The following is a 15,912-nucleotide window of genomic DNA, read 5'->3' as shown; positions in this document are numbered from 1 at the left end:
GCATGCTAGGCCGCAAAATGTCTGCCAAAGTAGGAAGAGTGCAGTGTGGCACTTTTTTGAACAAAATCCTCATGATCAGGCCAAGGTTATCTGTAAGAAGTGCGCAAAGACCTTTAACTGAGGGAAAAATCTGAAAAATTTGAATACCAGTTGCATGCTTAGACATTTAACCAGCATGCACTTGCAAGCGTGGACACAACACCAAACCTCAAGTGCCACATGTGCAACTGATCACAATGAAGGTAGTCAGCAACGCTACATTGTTTCCCCCACTGTAAGCCCACCGGTTAGCACAGCAGCAAATGTTGAGGTGTCGTTGCAAGACCACAGCAGTCAGGGAATCCCACTGTTATATCAACGAAAGACTGATTCTAGGCCATCAGAAAGAACACCAACTCCATCACCATCATCAACCCTCTCTCAGTCCGCCCTGTCCACCGCTACTTCCACCATATGCAGCTCTCAAGTCCAGCTCACCCTCCCAGACACTATGAGTAGGTCAAGAAAGTACTCAGTCTCTCATCCGCGTACACTGGGTTTGAACGCCCACATTGCCAAACTAATCTCGTTTGAGATGATGCCCTTTCGGTTGGTGGAAAGCACAGCTTTCCGCGAACTCATGGCCTATGCAGTACCACGCTATGACCTACCCAGTCGCCACTTCTTCTCTCGCAAAGCCATCCCAGCCCTCCACCATCATGTGAAAGACCGCATTGTCCATGCACTCAAGCAGTCAGTGAGCGGAAAGGTGCACCTCACAACTGATGCATGGTCCAGTCGGCATGGCCAGGGCCGTTACGTGTCCATCACTGCGCACTGGGTTAATGTGGTGGATGCAGGGTCCACAGGGGACAGCGGTGGTGAGACAGTGCTGCCTAGCCCACGGTATAGGAAACAGTTGGCTGTAGGCGTTCGACCCTCCTCCTCCTCCTCCAGAAGCGAAAGCTCGTCCACAGAGCGCAGTCGTACGAGCACTCCATCTGCAGCTGCCACTGTTGCACACGATGTGTCCCCCTATCGAGCAGCTAGTGGAAAGCGTCAGCAGGCTGTGTTGCAGATGATGTGTTTGGGCGACAGACACACCGCCGAGGTGCTGGCCGAGTACTTGAAGCGACAAACTGAGTCATGGCTGGGCAGTGTACATCTTGAGGCAGGCAAGGTAGTTAGTGATAACGGCCGTAATTTTGTGGCAGCCATAGCCCTTTCAAAACTCAGCCACATACCTTGCTTGGCTCACACCTTGAACCTGGTGGTGCAGTGCTTCCTCAAAAATTATCCGGAGTTAACAGCCCTGCTCCATAAGGTGCGAAGACTGTGCGCGCACATCCGCCGGTCGCCTGCACACTCCGTTCGTATGCAGAAGCTGCAGCGATTGCTCCACCTTCCCAACCACCGCCTCATTATCGACATTGCAACAAGGTGGAACTCCACCCTGCACATGGTGGAGCGGCTGTGCGAGCAGAGGCAGGCCATAATGCATTTGTGGGAGGATACACGGCCAGGCACTTTGAGAGCAGACATGGAGTTGACAGGTGTGCAGTGGTCGAAGCTGAAAGACCTTTGTAAAGTCCTTCAGTGTTTTGAGGAATGCACACGGCTGGTAAGCGCAGACGACGCCATCCTAAGCATGAGCATCCCACTTATGCGTCTGCTCATGCAAACTTTGACGCACCTTAAGGAGCAGGCGTCTGCAGCCAATGTTGATGAGGAGGAAGAGGAGGAGGGAATCCTTGATGACATTCAGCCATTGTCTGCTCAGGGACCTCTCCTGGACGAGGTGGAGGAAGAAGAGGAGGAGGAGGATGATGATGGGGATGATTACTTAGGGGAGGAGGATGCATCTCGTGGGGCAAGTGAAAATGTTGGCGTGGCAAGGTCTGGTACAGGGTTTGTGCGTGACTGGAGGGATGTGGATTTGCCAGAAAGTGCTCCTCCACCCAGCACTCGCAGTGCATCATTGACACCGGGAACATTGGCCCACATGTCAGATTATGCCTTGCGGATCCTAAAAAGGGACCCACGCATTGCCAAAATGATGAACGATGACGACTAGAGTTGAGCGACTTTTGGTTTTTTAGGGTCGCGTTTCGTTTCGTGAAACCCGACTTTTCCAAAAGTCGGGTCGAGCAAGATCGTCCGATTATAGGGAAAAGTCGGGGTCGTCCCGAAACACGAAACCTCTGAGGCGCCTGCCTCTGAGCGCTATGTGACAGGCTCGATGGCACAGCTGTGACCAAAGTGACTAGAGGATAAGGGAGATTTTGAATTTCTGCACATACTTGTGGACACTGGACACTTTTGGATTGTGTGAGGCCCAATGAATATCTGAGCGCTATGTCACAGGCTCGATGGCACAGCAGTGACAAAAGTGACGAGAGGATAAGGGAGATTTTGAATTTCTGCACACACTTGTGGACACTGGACACTTTTGGATTGTGTGAGACCCAATGAATATCTGAGCGCTATGTGACAGGCTCGATGGTACAGCTGTGACCAAAGTGACTAGAGGAAAAGGGAGATTTTGAATTTCTGCACACACTTGTGGACACTGGACACTTATGGATTGTGTGAGGCCCAATGAATATCTGAGCGCTATGTGACAGGCTCGATGGCACAGCTGTGACCAAAGTGACTAGAGGATAAGGGAGATTTTGAATTTCTGCACACACTTGTGGACACTGGACACTTTTGGATTGTGTGAGGCCCAATGAATATCTGAGCGCTATGTGACAGGCTCGATGGCACAGCTGTGACCAAAGTGACGAGAGGATAAGGGAGATTTTGAATTTCTGCAGACACTTGTGGACACTGGACACTTTTGGATTGTGTGAGGGCCACTGATATCTGAGTGCTATGTCACAGGCTCGATGGCACAGCTGTGACAAAAGTGACGAGAGGATAAGGGAGATTTTGAATTTTTGCAGACACTTGTGGACACTGGACACTTTTGGATTGTGTGAGGCCCACTGATATCTGAGCGCTATGTCACAGGCTCGATGGCACAGCTGTGACAAAAGTGACTAGAGGATAAGGGAGATTGGATTGCTTTTAAAAAAACAGTTTGCAGAGCAGTGGGTAAACAGCAATGCCAGCCTGTCAGGAAGCCTTAAAAGGCAGCCCAACAACCCACACCACTGATACACCACAATATAGCCTCCCCTTGCACTGCACACACAGTGACTGGTGTGTTGTGCAGACCAAATCGCTAGCAGCAGAAGCAGTTTTTTTTTCTTCTCAGCAGGACAAAAAAAAAAAAAATGGGATTGCTTTTAAAAAAGCAGTTTGCGGAGCAGTGGGTAAACAGCAATGCAGGAATGTCAGGAAGCCTTAGAAGGCAGCCCAACAACCAACACCACTGATACACCACTATATAGCCTCCCCTTGCACTGCACACACAGTGACTGGTGTGTTGAGCAGGCCAAATCGCTAGCAGCAGAAGCAGTTTTTTTTTCTTCTCAGCAGGACAAAAAAAAAAAATTGGGATTGCTTTTAAAAAAGCAGTTTGCGGAGCAGTGGGTAAACAGCAATGCAGGAATGTCAGGAAGCCTTAGAAGGCAGCCCAACAACCAACACCACTGATACAACACTATATAGCCTCCCCTTGCACTGCACACACAGTGACTGGTGTGTTGTGCAGGCCAAATCGCTAGCAGCAGAAGCAGTTTTTTTGTCTTCTTCCCTGCCTAACGCTCTCCCTACAGAATCAGCAGCAACCTCTCCCTATACTGAGATCGGCAGAAGTAAGATGGCGGTCGGCGTGCACGCCCTTTTATACCCCCTGTGACGCCCACCAAAGCAAGCCAATCACTTGCATGCCCTTCTGAAAGATGGTGGTGACCCCTGCCTATGTCATCACGTTGCCCACAGTGTCCGTGGATCCTGATTGGCTGAAAAAGAGCACAAAACAAACTTTTGAAACGCGACTTTGGCGCGTAAGTCGCCGACCTCGTGGCCGACCTCATCCTAGGGTCGGGTTTCGTTTCATGAAACCCGACTTTGCCAAAAGTCGGCGACTTTTGAAATTTTTCGACCCGTTTCGCTCAACTCTACACTCACGTCGATCAATATCAACAACTATTAAACCCTGATACTTTAGCTCTACCCGCCCCACTTTGACAGTAATTTCTTTACATCCTATCTGCGGTAAAGACTGACCATTACTAGCAACTACTGTCAGTTCATCAGTTGGGCCACGGGTAAGCTCTGAATCAGCCCAATATCTCTTGTACAGAATGTACGGCATAGTGGTCACCTGGGAGCCAGTTTCCAGCAAAGCGTTCATGTGGATGCCGTCAATCACCACAGGAAGGATTGGTCTCCCTCCCACATACTTGGCTCTCCAGTTCTTTGGGCCTGGGGATCCTACTCCTGGAGGTTGGCCCTCTGCCCCAGGGGTTGCTCGTTTAAAGGACAATATCTTGCAAGATGACCGGCCTTATAGCAGCGACGACAGATGGGACGTCCGTCCTGGTCATAGCGATCGTTGTTCCTCCCTCGAAGTGGCGGGGCTCTCCTCCTCTGGAGCCACGGGACATCCTCTGGACTGGAAACAAGCTGAATCTTTTCTTTGGAGGACACTTGTAGGGACTGCACGGTTTTAGTAAGTGCAGCCATCCCTTTGGTCAGCTTCTGGACTTGAAGACGCAGCTCCTCAGTTGGATCTTTATCCAGAGTCTGTGCATCAGCCTCCACAGGGATGGAAGGAAAAGAGGTTGCTTCCTGACAGTAGGTGATCGCTGGGCGCCTAGGGGGTGCTGGACGGCTGTCAGTGGACTCCTGCACTACCCGAATAGCCCTGTCCTTAAAATCAGCAAAGTTCAGATCAGGGTTTTGCAGGGTTATAATACGCAACTGTCCTCTGTGGGTACTGGATAGAAGTCCTTCAATGAACTGCTCCTTTAACAGTTTATCTTCTTGCTTTACACTGTCAGGATCAACTTGCTTAACTGCTCGCAGCGCCTCCTGCAGGTTGAGAGCATAATCCCTGATACTGTCCTGCGCCTTCTGTTTACAGCCAAAGAACCTCATCTTGATTCCAGCTGCAGTGCGCATGTCAAAGGTGCTCCTCAGCTTGGCCAGGATCTTTGCAACAGTCTCTTTATCGGTGTCCTGCCAGGCTTTCCTCTCTCTCTGTGCTACACCCGTTAGCTGTCCAATCAGGATATTCACTTTCTGGCTTTCAGACAGAGGGTATTCTTTAAACAAACTACACAGTCACTCTTTAAATTCACTCAGGGTAAGCGACTCACCCGAGTAATGTGGTAGCCAGGCCGCTCCCGGTATGTAGGGCATGGACAGCGGCATTATGGAGACCGCTGTGGCAGGCACTCCTCCTGGCAGTGCTGCGGGGTTCTCTCTCAGCAGACGGGCTGTGCAGTCTCCTTCCTAACGCTGGTTTGAATGAAGCACTCCAGTACTAAGTTACTCTGAAGTTCCTCCTGTCAGATGTTCCCAAGAACCATACTTGCACGGCAGACAGCTGTAGCTTCTCTCGGGGACTCCCTTCTCTGAGTCCTGGCTCTCTATCCAAGCTGCTGTTGTGCCTCAAGTCTTAGATGGGAGTAAGGCATTTACAGCCTCCTACTCCTCTGGTATCTGTTGCAGGACCGTTAGTATCCGTACAACCATGGAGACCAGGCTCCAGTCCTTGCGCTCTCAAGCTGAGGGAGCTCGCCTTCCGCAGCTCAACCTCCAGCTTCTCTCTCCATGTCTGCACACTTCACCCTCCTTAGACTAACTGACCACTCCTTCCTCTTGGCCCTCAGAGGGCACCCATCCCCTTAATCCTGGTTCAGAGTTCCCCCTGCTGGCCTGGAGTGGAACTGTGTTGCATGTGTGGATTGACTGCGAGAGAGACCCTTCATTGCCTCCAAGCCTTGCATTACCCTCCCCTGGAGGAAGGCAAAGCCACTGTGGCGACCATACTCCTGGGGGCGCCACAGTTAGCAGTGGCAGCTGGCTCCTGCCTCCTATGATCCGCAGCTCCGCTGCTGCTGCTCCCACTTTCCCATCCACAGTTAGTACATAATTTCAATTAAATGTGCATCAAAGTATGCACACTCAGCTGAAATAAAGCATTACCTTCAGTAGTCCCCTGAACTGTGCAGGGATCACCGAGGGGTCTACAGTGCCTGCGGGCTGCATGATGCAGCCTTAGGGACCGCGTGTTTGTGACCCCTGTATTAGACTATGGAATCAATTACAGTCTCGGCTCTAACCTCGTGTATCTGCACTTGCAATATCAATGGAACATAAGTCACTGACGCGCATTTCGCCGGTATCACGGCTTTTTCTAAGAGCAGGGTTGGCCCCATCCACAGGATATTTATACATTCTGTCAAGATTGACAGATGGGCCAGCCAATCATCACATTTGGTTTCATATATGGAGATTTCAAGATAAAGCGTTTTAGAACAGACCCAGATTCAAATTCCTTCTTATAGTTTGAATTTTGTCAGGATGAAGGAAAGTTATTAATACTTGAAGGGTTATATTGTTGTACACTATATCCTGATGAAAATTTTACAAACTATGTGTTAATTATAAGATGTTATATTTATTGGCTCAACCTTATTTAAATCTTGGAGTTTTATCAGCATGAGCACAAGTTAATAATGTAGAAAGGTTTGTGTTGTTATACACTCTGTTCAAGATTTTATATATTAATTATAATGTTATATTTAATTTTTCATCCTTATTTGATAGTCTCAATTTAGTTATTAATTAACTAGATGGAGGCCCGATGCTATCGCATTGGGAGGGCGGTAATGTCACGATGGGGGCAGGCTTTGCCTCATTGGGAATCTCTACCCCAATGTGCTCATCCACCTATCCACTCTCTCTTTCCCCATGTGCTGACTTCTGTCCGTGCTCTCTTTGACCTGTCTACCCCATGTGCTATCTCCCTTGTCTGCTGTCTCTCTCCTTCCAGTGCTGTGTTCTCCCCTCATGTGCTGTCCCATTTGAGCTGTCTCCCCCCTGTGCTCTGTCGCTCTCACCGTGTACAGAAGATACCGCAGCTCCTGGGCAGGGGAGGAAGCAAAAGACAATACTGACATTACAGCAGGAGATCACAGAGGATACGTTTTGTGAGGTAAAATATTGTTTAAAGACAGTCATTGAAATATTTTACCTCACAAAATGATCCCCTGCTGTAATGTCAGTATTCTGGTGAAAAAAGAGCGGAGTCTTGGAAGGTAGTGGATTGCACAGTAGGACGGGGGAGAACCCAATGCAGGGATAGATGACCTGGTCCCTACTGGGATTAAGACTCAGCAGGACATCTGATGTGAGCAACATGCATCTCGGTGCCCTCAAGCTGTTGTGGTGTGGCTGAGGGCGGTGTGGAAGAGCTGTTTTTGCAATATAGAAAATTTGAACTTTCACTCCATGACCAACCCAAACCTCTTTTTTGGGTGGTTATGCTGTTTATTATTAGGATTTTCATGTTATTTATTGTTATTTTAATAAATTAAGCTGATGTGGCCTTTTTACATCCAACATCACGCAGCAGTGTTTTATTTTAGGCAAGAGGTTGTCTTTAAGGTTGGGCCATTTAGTTATACAATTCCAGAAGCATGGGGCCACAATTTGTGACATTATTAATGTATGGCGGTCACAATTGAGGTCATTATTGATGTATGGGGGCATCAATAGGGGACATTATTAATGTATGGGGCCCCATTGAGGCAGACACTAACGACCTTGGGATTTTCTGTGTCATGATCTGAAGTGATCTGACAGTTTTAAATCACTGGGTGAACTTTTTTTACTTTGGAAAGTTCCAAGGTGTCTTGACTGTCCCCGGTGGTGGTTTTGATATTGCACTTTAGGTTTTGTGCACTTAATCATGTATCAGGTGTTACACCCTATAAAGGTGTGCTAGAGGTGTGCAATCACTGCCTGTGATATTGTGAGTTGTGTTCACTCTGTTTTGGGAGAGCCTGGATGAAGGATGGAGCTGGTGAGGAGTCCTGCGCAGCTTAGCCAGGGGGGACGTGTTGCAGCTATGGTGTCTGGACGAAGGGCTGGCATGGCGTGGTGGAGTCGCAGTGATGGTGTCAGCGGGAAGTGTCTGCATGGGCTGGTGGAGTGGCGACTATGGAGAGTGGCACTCACCATGTGGGACTTGGCCGCTGAGCTGGACTCAAGCATGCTCGACTTCGTGTCAGCAGCTGAACTCATCCTTGGGACTCTGGTTCTAAGCAGCTGCAACTGGTTTTGGACTCTGCTCCAAGGCTGCACTAAGGTGAAGGATCCTGTTATGGTGATGGATCCAAGTGGAGGAGAAGATGCACTCAGGTGGAGGGCTCTGTTGCTGGGAGCGCACGCAACAGAGCAAAGCTAAGTGGTGTTTCCCCTGTATTGTCTCTTTCCTCATGTGTGTTATTAGTGCAGTGGTGGCATTAGTTTCCACACCGACCTATTCCCTAGTGAGGGTTTAGGGTCAGGGCGAGCTAGGGCGTTGAGGTACACGTGCGGCGCCCGGTGCGAAACCGGCATAGGGAACGTTAGGAGCGCAGGGACACTGGCTCAGGGGAGCTCAGGAGGTCTCCAATTCCCTTTTCCCTATTGCAGGGCCCACCATTGTAAATGTTTCCCAGGTCCCCCTTATTATTTAAATTCGCCATACTGGAGGCGGGGTTTCCAGAATGTTTATTAACGTGTAATACCTAAATTCGCCAGGTGGAGGCGGCGTTTCCACCTGCACGTATTATTATTTAAATTCGCCCCACTGGAGGCGCTGTATCCAGTGTCACGTGTGTTATGGGTTCGCCTTGCGGCATCATCTGCGTCCTGACACACGTGATCATGACATTCTGTTTTTGCGTTATGGTTTTTTACTCCGCTTCTTCCCAGAGCCATAACTTTTTATTTTTCCATCAATTGTTTTTTTATACATAAAAACCCTGTTTGGGAGAGAAGAACAGACAAATCGCGGTGCCCTGAGTGCGTAAGCACAATTTTACAGTCTTTAAAGGGTGCACAATTTTATGCACTCACCTGATAGAAGACTATGGCTTTAGATTGTATATCCTCAAAAATCCTTCTGGGATAATTTTCAATAGACAGGGCTTGCAGCTTGCCTCGGGTGGATCCAAGTGAAAGAGCCAGATTCAGGCTCACACAGGATGAGTAAATCAAGAAAGGCACATCCAGCCCATGAATGGCAGTGCTTCCCAGGACTCGCATCCAAAGATGATATTTCATTTTTTTTTTAATTTGATAGGTTAAAAAAGAGGAGATACAACGCGTTTGGATACAGTATATATCCTTCATCGGGTATCATAAATGCATAGTACAAATCCTAATAGTATAAAATTCAGTTACACTTATATATAGTAGCAACCTTTTATCCCAGTCTCAGAAACTTCATTTAGGGTGTGGACCAAGTTCATGAACACACCCACTGATTGATCCAACCTTGACAACATAGATGCCAGAACAAAAAAAAAAAACCCAAAGGAAGATAAACCCCGAAAAAAAGGCAACGTTCAAACTCTCTCTATGATATCATTCATTCCATCTATACATTATATATATAATTGCCTTAAATTGTCCGTCATCCACTTCTGTCTGGATGTCCCCGAATCCTACAATCCACCGCGCCGCACCAGAAGTATGCCAACCGCCATTTTGGAACACCCAAGTGATGCCGCTCGGATCCAGGACGCAGCTGCGATTCCGAACGCCGCTGCGATCTTGACCGCCGCTCAGATCCAGGCCACCGCTGCGATCCCGAAAGCTGCTGGCATCCCAGCTACCGCTTGGATCAAGGCTGCCACTGCGATCCCTAATGCCGCTGAGATCCCGGCCGATGCTTGGATCCCAGCCGCCGCTTGGATCCCAGCTGCCGCTTGTATCCAAGCTGCCGCTGCGATCACGAGGCTGTGAAAGGGGTGTAACGAGGGGGTATAAAGAGAGGGTTGTAATGAAGGGGGTATAATGAGAGGGTGCAAATGTAGTAGGGTGATCGGCTGAGGGGTGGTCCTCTTACCGCTGCAAACAGACTGAGATGGAGACTGAAGTGCATCCAACAGGTCCTCTTTTTTGGCTGTCCTCTTGATGACCGCAGCAACATACAGCAGCAGCTAGACACTCTCTGCACACAGGCCCGGGTAACTTCGCTACCTTCTTACTTCTGTATGATGGCCCTCGCGGCTCTTTCACTGCAGCTGCCCTAGGCCTACCACTACAGCGCTTCGCCTGCCCGAGTCCGTCCGTCTTGTGGAACCCCCAGGCTCTCTCAGTCTTCTCTTGTCTCTCCGTCTGCGGCTTCTCTTGTCAGGGCTACCCCCCCGACTGTCTCAGACGTCAGTCCCTTCTGGAACTTCACCACTGTACTTCTCTTCCTCAGGTCTACTCTTCTCCACAGCTCCTCTCCCTGGACTGACGCTTCTAGAACTCTCTACCTGCTTTTTATCCCCCTCCTTGAGGATTCCTCCCAGAGTTCCTGTAACCCCACCCCCCATGACTGTATGGTTTCGTAGCCATAAGCTGATGTTAAGTCCATTTCTCACAACTCTCTCTAATCCCATCTTGTGGCCAAACTTCAGTATTGCACCCATCTCCACTATTTCAGCTGTCTCCCATCTATAAATGCATCAGTCCACCTAAAGCACACTGTACCTTTACCTTCCCTCTGCAGACAGGTCCATAAGTCAGTCCACCTCCACTACATAATGAGGGGGGAGTAATGAGAGGGATGCCGCTGCTGGACCCCCGCCAGGACCCACCATCTGACTACACGCGCTGGATCCCGCCGCTCCCTGCCCACCCACCTCTGTGCAGTCACAGCCGGCAGGAAAGACTTGGCTTGAGGCCTGTGCTGGAAATTGGGTGTGGCCACCCTCTGGTGGCGCCGCACACCATCTCCAGCACAGGTCGCAAAACACCATCTTTCCAGCCGGTTGTGACTGCACCAGCCGCAGCGCCACACAGCTGCTCCCATCGTGATGTTACTGCCCTTCCGATGCGATGGCATCGGGCACACATCTAGTTTGGATATAATGTTCCCAGACGATATATCTAAAATGTTTCTTTCCGGTTTAAAAGAGCATTCCTATTTGCAACACCAGAGGGTATCTGCTCCACCGAAGTTACTTTTATGTTAAAAATTTTATGTTTAATTACCAGATGCCTTGAGAGACTGTTTTAAAAAGCCATTTTTTGCTCTATTTCTATGACCATTAATGCGGGATCGCAGTGTCTGCACAGTGCGTCCCACATATTGCAAACCGCAACTGCATGTGATTACATATACAACATAATTCTCTCGTACAATTCTATGGCTGATCTCTAGATCAAGAAACATCATTTTTTTCTTTATTAATTTGTGATGTAAAGGTAATCCCCCAGGTGTTATTATTGAGCTCAATTTGGATATATCGTCTGGGAACATTATATCCAAATGGATTGAACGATATCATAGACAGAGTTTGAGTTAGAGTTGCCTTTTTTTTCTGGGTTTTTCTTCCTCTTGGTTTTTCTTTTGTTGTTTTGGCATCTATGTTGTCAATGTTAGATCAATCAGTGGGTGTGTTCTTGATACTTGGTCCACACCCTAAGGCCTCTTTCACACATCAGTATTTTTGATCAGTATTTCATCAGTATTTGTATGCCAAAACCAGGAATGTCTCCAAAATAAGGAACAGGAGTCAGTATTTCAATTATATTTTTTTCTCGGTAAGTTCCATTCCTGGCTTTGGCATACAAACACTGATGCAAAATACTGACCAAACACTGACGTGTGAATGAGCCTTAAATCAAGTTTCTGAGACTGGGATAAAAGGTTGCTACTATATATAAGTGTAACTGAATTTTATACTATTAGGATTTGTACTGTGTTTTTATGATACCTGATGAAGGATATACACGGTATCCGAAATGCATTGTATCTCCTCTTTTTTAACCTATCAAATAAAAAAAAATGAAATATCATCTTTGGATGTGAGTCCTGGGAAGCGCTGCCATTCATGGCCTGGATGTGCTTTTCTTGATTTACTTATCAATTGTTTTTTGTGAGACAAGATGTACTTTTGAATGACACTATTGATTTTCCCATACTGGAAAACTGGCAAAAAAAAATCCAAGTGCATTGAAATTGCAAAAAAAAAGTGCAACTCCACAATAGCCTTTTTTTTAAATTATGTTCACTAAATGCTAAAACTGAGCTGCCATTATGATTCTCCGGGTCAGTATGAGCTCACAGATACCAAACATGTATAGGTTCTTTTTCATTTAAGTGGTGAAAAAAAATTGTAAAAAAATGGTGACTTTTATTGGATCTTCTTCTGAGTGAAGCTTTTTTTCTTTGCGTGCTGAGCTGACGTTTTATTGTTACCATTTTGGGGGAGATACAATGTTCTAATCACCTGTTATTGCATTTTATTGCAATATTGACCAAAAAAAACTATTTACAAACCAATATAAAATGTTGTTTATATGGATACTTTTGATGTCTATATAAATGGTTATATTGTTTTTATATGCTCTCCTCTTTTAATCCACGTACACATGGGGTTAAACGTAGTGGGTAATGGTAGTCAATTAAATGTATAATTAGTTAAGTTGTATAAGTTTGTATAACATTTTATCTTAATTGACATCTATGTTCAACAAGCCAGGAAGAATAGACTGTTATCATAGAATCATAGAATGGTAGAGTTGGAAGGAACCTCCTGATTCATCTGGTGCAACCCCATGTTCAAAGCAGGATTCACTAAAACATCCCAGACAATGTGACAGCCCTAACATTCCCAAATCCTGTAACTGTTCCTCACAGGACATGGTTTGCAGACGGTTCACCATTCTGGTCGCTCTTCTTGAACTTGCTCCAGTTTGTTGATGTCTTTTTAAAATGTGGTGGCCAAAACTGGACATAGTATTCCAGATAAGGTCTGACGAAAGAGGAGAAGATGGGGATAATAACTTCACGTGATCTATACTGTATGCTTCTGTTAATACATCTCAGAATTGTATTTGCCTTTTTTGTTTCTGCATCACATTGTTGACTCATGTTTAGTTTATGATCTATTAGTATACCTGTCTTTTCACATGTGCTGTTGCTCAGCCCTATTCCTCCCATTCTGTATATGCTTTTTTCATTTTTATTGCCCAGATGTAATACTTTGGATTTCTCCCTGTTAAAAACCAGTTGCTGGTTAGTTGCTGCCCACTGCTCCAATTTTATTTGCCATATTTTTCACTTTATAAGACGCACCTGATTATAAGACACCCCCCCAAATTTGTTGAAGAAAAAGAAAATTTGTTTATGTTAAATGGGGGTCTGTCTTATAATGCCAGTGTCCGTCTTACAAATCATATATATGTCCTTCATCCTGGTATCTAGTAAACCCCCATCCTGGCACATGGCCACATTGTGCTGTCACATGGCCCCCCTGTGCTGCTGGCACACTGGCACATTGCCCCCTTGTGGTGGCACATTGCCCCCCTGTGCTGCTGGCACATTGCCTCACTGTGCTGCTGGCACATTGCCTCACTGTGCTGCTGGCATGCACATGGCACCCATCCCATCCTGGATATGCCCCCCTGTGCTGCTGGCACGCACATGGCGCCCTCATCTCATCCTGGATATGCCCCCCTGTGCTGCTGACACGCACATGGCCCCCCCATCCCATCCTGGATATGACCCCTTGTGCTGCTGGCATGCACATGGCCCCCACATCACATCCTAGATATGCCCCCCTGTGCTGCTGGCATGCACATGGCCCCCACATCACATCCTGGATATGCCCCCCTGTGCTGCTGTAGGAGGAGGAGGAGTCCCCGTTGTGTAACCGGGCCGGAACCAAGGGGGCTGTCACCAAGGTTCCTAGGGGGACTGTTTTCTGGGAACATAATTAGGAGACAGAACACAGAGGGTTCTAGAAGGGATGGGGGTGGAGCCAGTATAAAAGAGGCTGAGGACGCCAGCAGGGGGCACTTGACAGAGCAGGAGAGAAGGAGCAGGGAAGCTAGAGGGCGCCAGAGAGCCAGAGCATGAAGGAGAGAGCAGCGACTGGAGGGACTGAAGGGAGACTCACCACAGACAGCACCGAGCCATCCAGCAGAGAGACACCGACCGTCCGACCGCGCTCCTTGCGGCTGCCACCGCCTGACTCCAGCCCGCAGCTGTGGCCTGTTCGCTGATGCCTGCGGCCACTGCTGATACACTCCAGCCCATGGCTGTGGCCTGCCCGCTGCCACCCGCGGCCCCAGAAGCTCGGCTCCGGCCACCTGAGGTCACCGCTGCCCGTCCCCAGCTTGTGGTTGCGGTCTACACCGACCAGTCCCTGGGCAACGCCGTCCCACCTCCACCAGGAGGCACAGCGCAGAGGAACTCTTCAGGGGCCTGCTGTACCCCCGCTTCGCCTGGGTGTAGGAATGCCCGAAGTCTCCGCCAGATCCTCGTCGGCTGGGCCCAGCGGCTGAATCGCTGAAGCATCACCGACCACTACTCTGCCGGACATCAGAGAGGATAAGTGTCATGATCCATGCTGGATCAGGACTGATAAAAAGCACAGGTAACCTTTTTTTTTCTTAAGCTGTGCTTAAGTTTGGTTTTTGCCCCCGGTGGCCATTAGGATTATTGCACTGTGGTGTCGTTTGTTCTAAGTTTGCCCCCGGTGGTGGTGAGCATCATTGCACTGTTTCTTTAGTTAAGTGCACATGATTATAATGCAGGTGTGATTGCTGGCTCTGCTATAAAAGAGTCACAGGTGTTGCGATCAGTGTTGGTGATAGTGTTCATTTCAACCATCCTTGGTGGAGGAAGGAGCTGGAGAACGTTCCTTGCAGCACTGTCTTAGCCCTGGTGTGGAAGGAGTCAAAGGGGATTTCCTTGTAGCTCTGACAGAGCTTCGTGTCAGCGATTCAGGAGGAGAGCTGCATTCTGGTGGTGGACTCTGTTGCCAGGAGCAAGTGCAACAGAGTAAAGCTAAGTGGTGTTTCCCTGTTTGTGTTTTTCCTTAGTGCATATTAGTACAGCGGTGGGGCCAGTGCTTGCGCCACCCAGCTCCCTAGTAAGGGATAGGTGTAGGGTGTGCTAGGGCGACAGGTTCCTGATCGGCGCCCGGTGCGGAACCGGCATAGGGAACGTTAGGAGTGTTAGGGACACTGACTCAGGGGAGTGCAGGAGGTCTCCACGTCCCCTTTCCCTATCGCAGGGCCCACCATTGTAACTGTTTCCCCTTTCCCCGTGTCTTGTTGTTTTAGTTACCGGCCTGCGGGCCGTGTCACACAGGACAGTATCACGTGCCGCGTCTTGTTATTTTAGTTACCGGCCTGCGGGTCGCGTCACATAGGACGGGTCATCGTGACAATAAGTGACACTTTGTAGTTAATACTCAGGACCCGTAGTCGGCCATACCGCGGCCCTATAGTGACCGGTCTTGGCCGGGTTGGTCGTGTTCATGTTACCAGTGTATTCTTGTTTTGATCCCTGTGAGGATAACTGTTGTTAGCTTGTTTGGTTACTCAAGATAGCTCTATAGGTATACATATATATAAAAGTTACATCTTAAGTTCATCCCGTCTCCTGTCTCGTCACTGCATCCCGCGTACCTGCGATTACTACATTTGGCAAAGTCGGCAGGATGCAGTCTCCCAGCGCGAGCAGAGATACTGTGGACCAGGGGGCAACGCTGGGTCCCAGTCCAGTCTATCCTTGGGGGCTATGCTGATTAATCTACCCAGATTCGCCGGCAGCAATATTATGCTGTGGAGCTGGACGGAGCGGATGCGAGGGCTATTTAGGATGCATCCGCTGACCCCTGACCTAGAGGCAGAAGTGGCCCTAATGGTGTTGGACGGGGAGGTCCGGGACTCTATAATGTTGAGGTCCCGGGCCAGCGAAATACCTTCGTCAGGGTGTTACAGATCTTAGAGGAGACCCATTGGTGTTGTGAATTC

Source organism: Dendrobates tinctorius, unplaced genomic scaffold (genome assembly GCF_039654945.1).
Source record: "Dendrobates tinctorius isolate UK_male_01 unplaced genomic scaffold, ASM3965494v1 ptg000092l, whole genome shotgun sequence".
Classification (NCBI taxonomy): domain Eukaryota; kingdom Metazoa; phylum Chordata; class Amphibia; order Anura; family Dendrobatidae; genus Dendrobates; species Dendrobates tinctorius.
Note: the sequence above shows the minus strand (reverse complement) of the source record.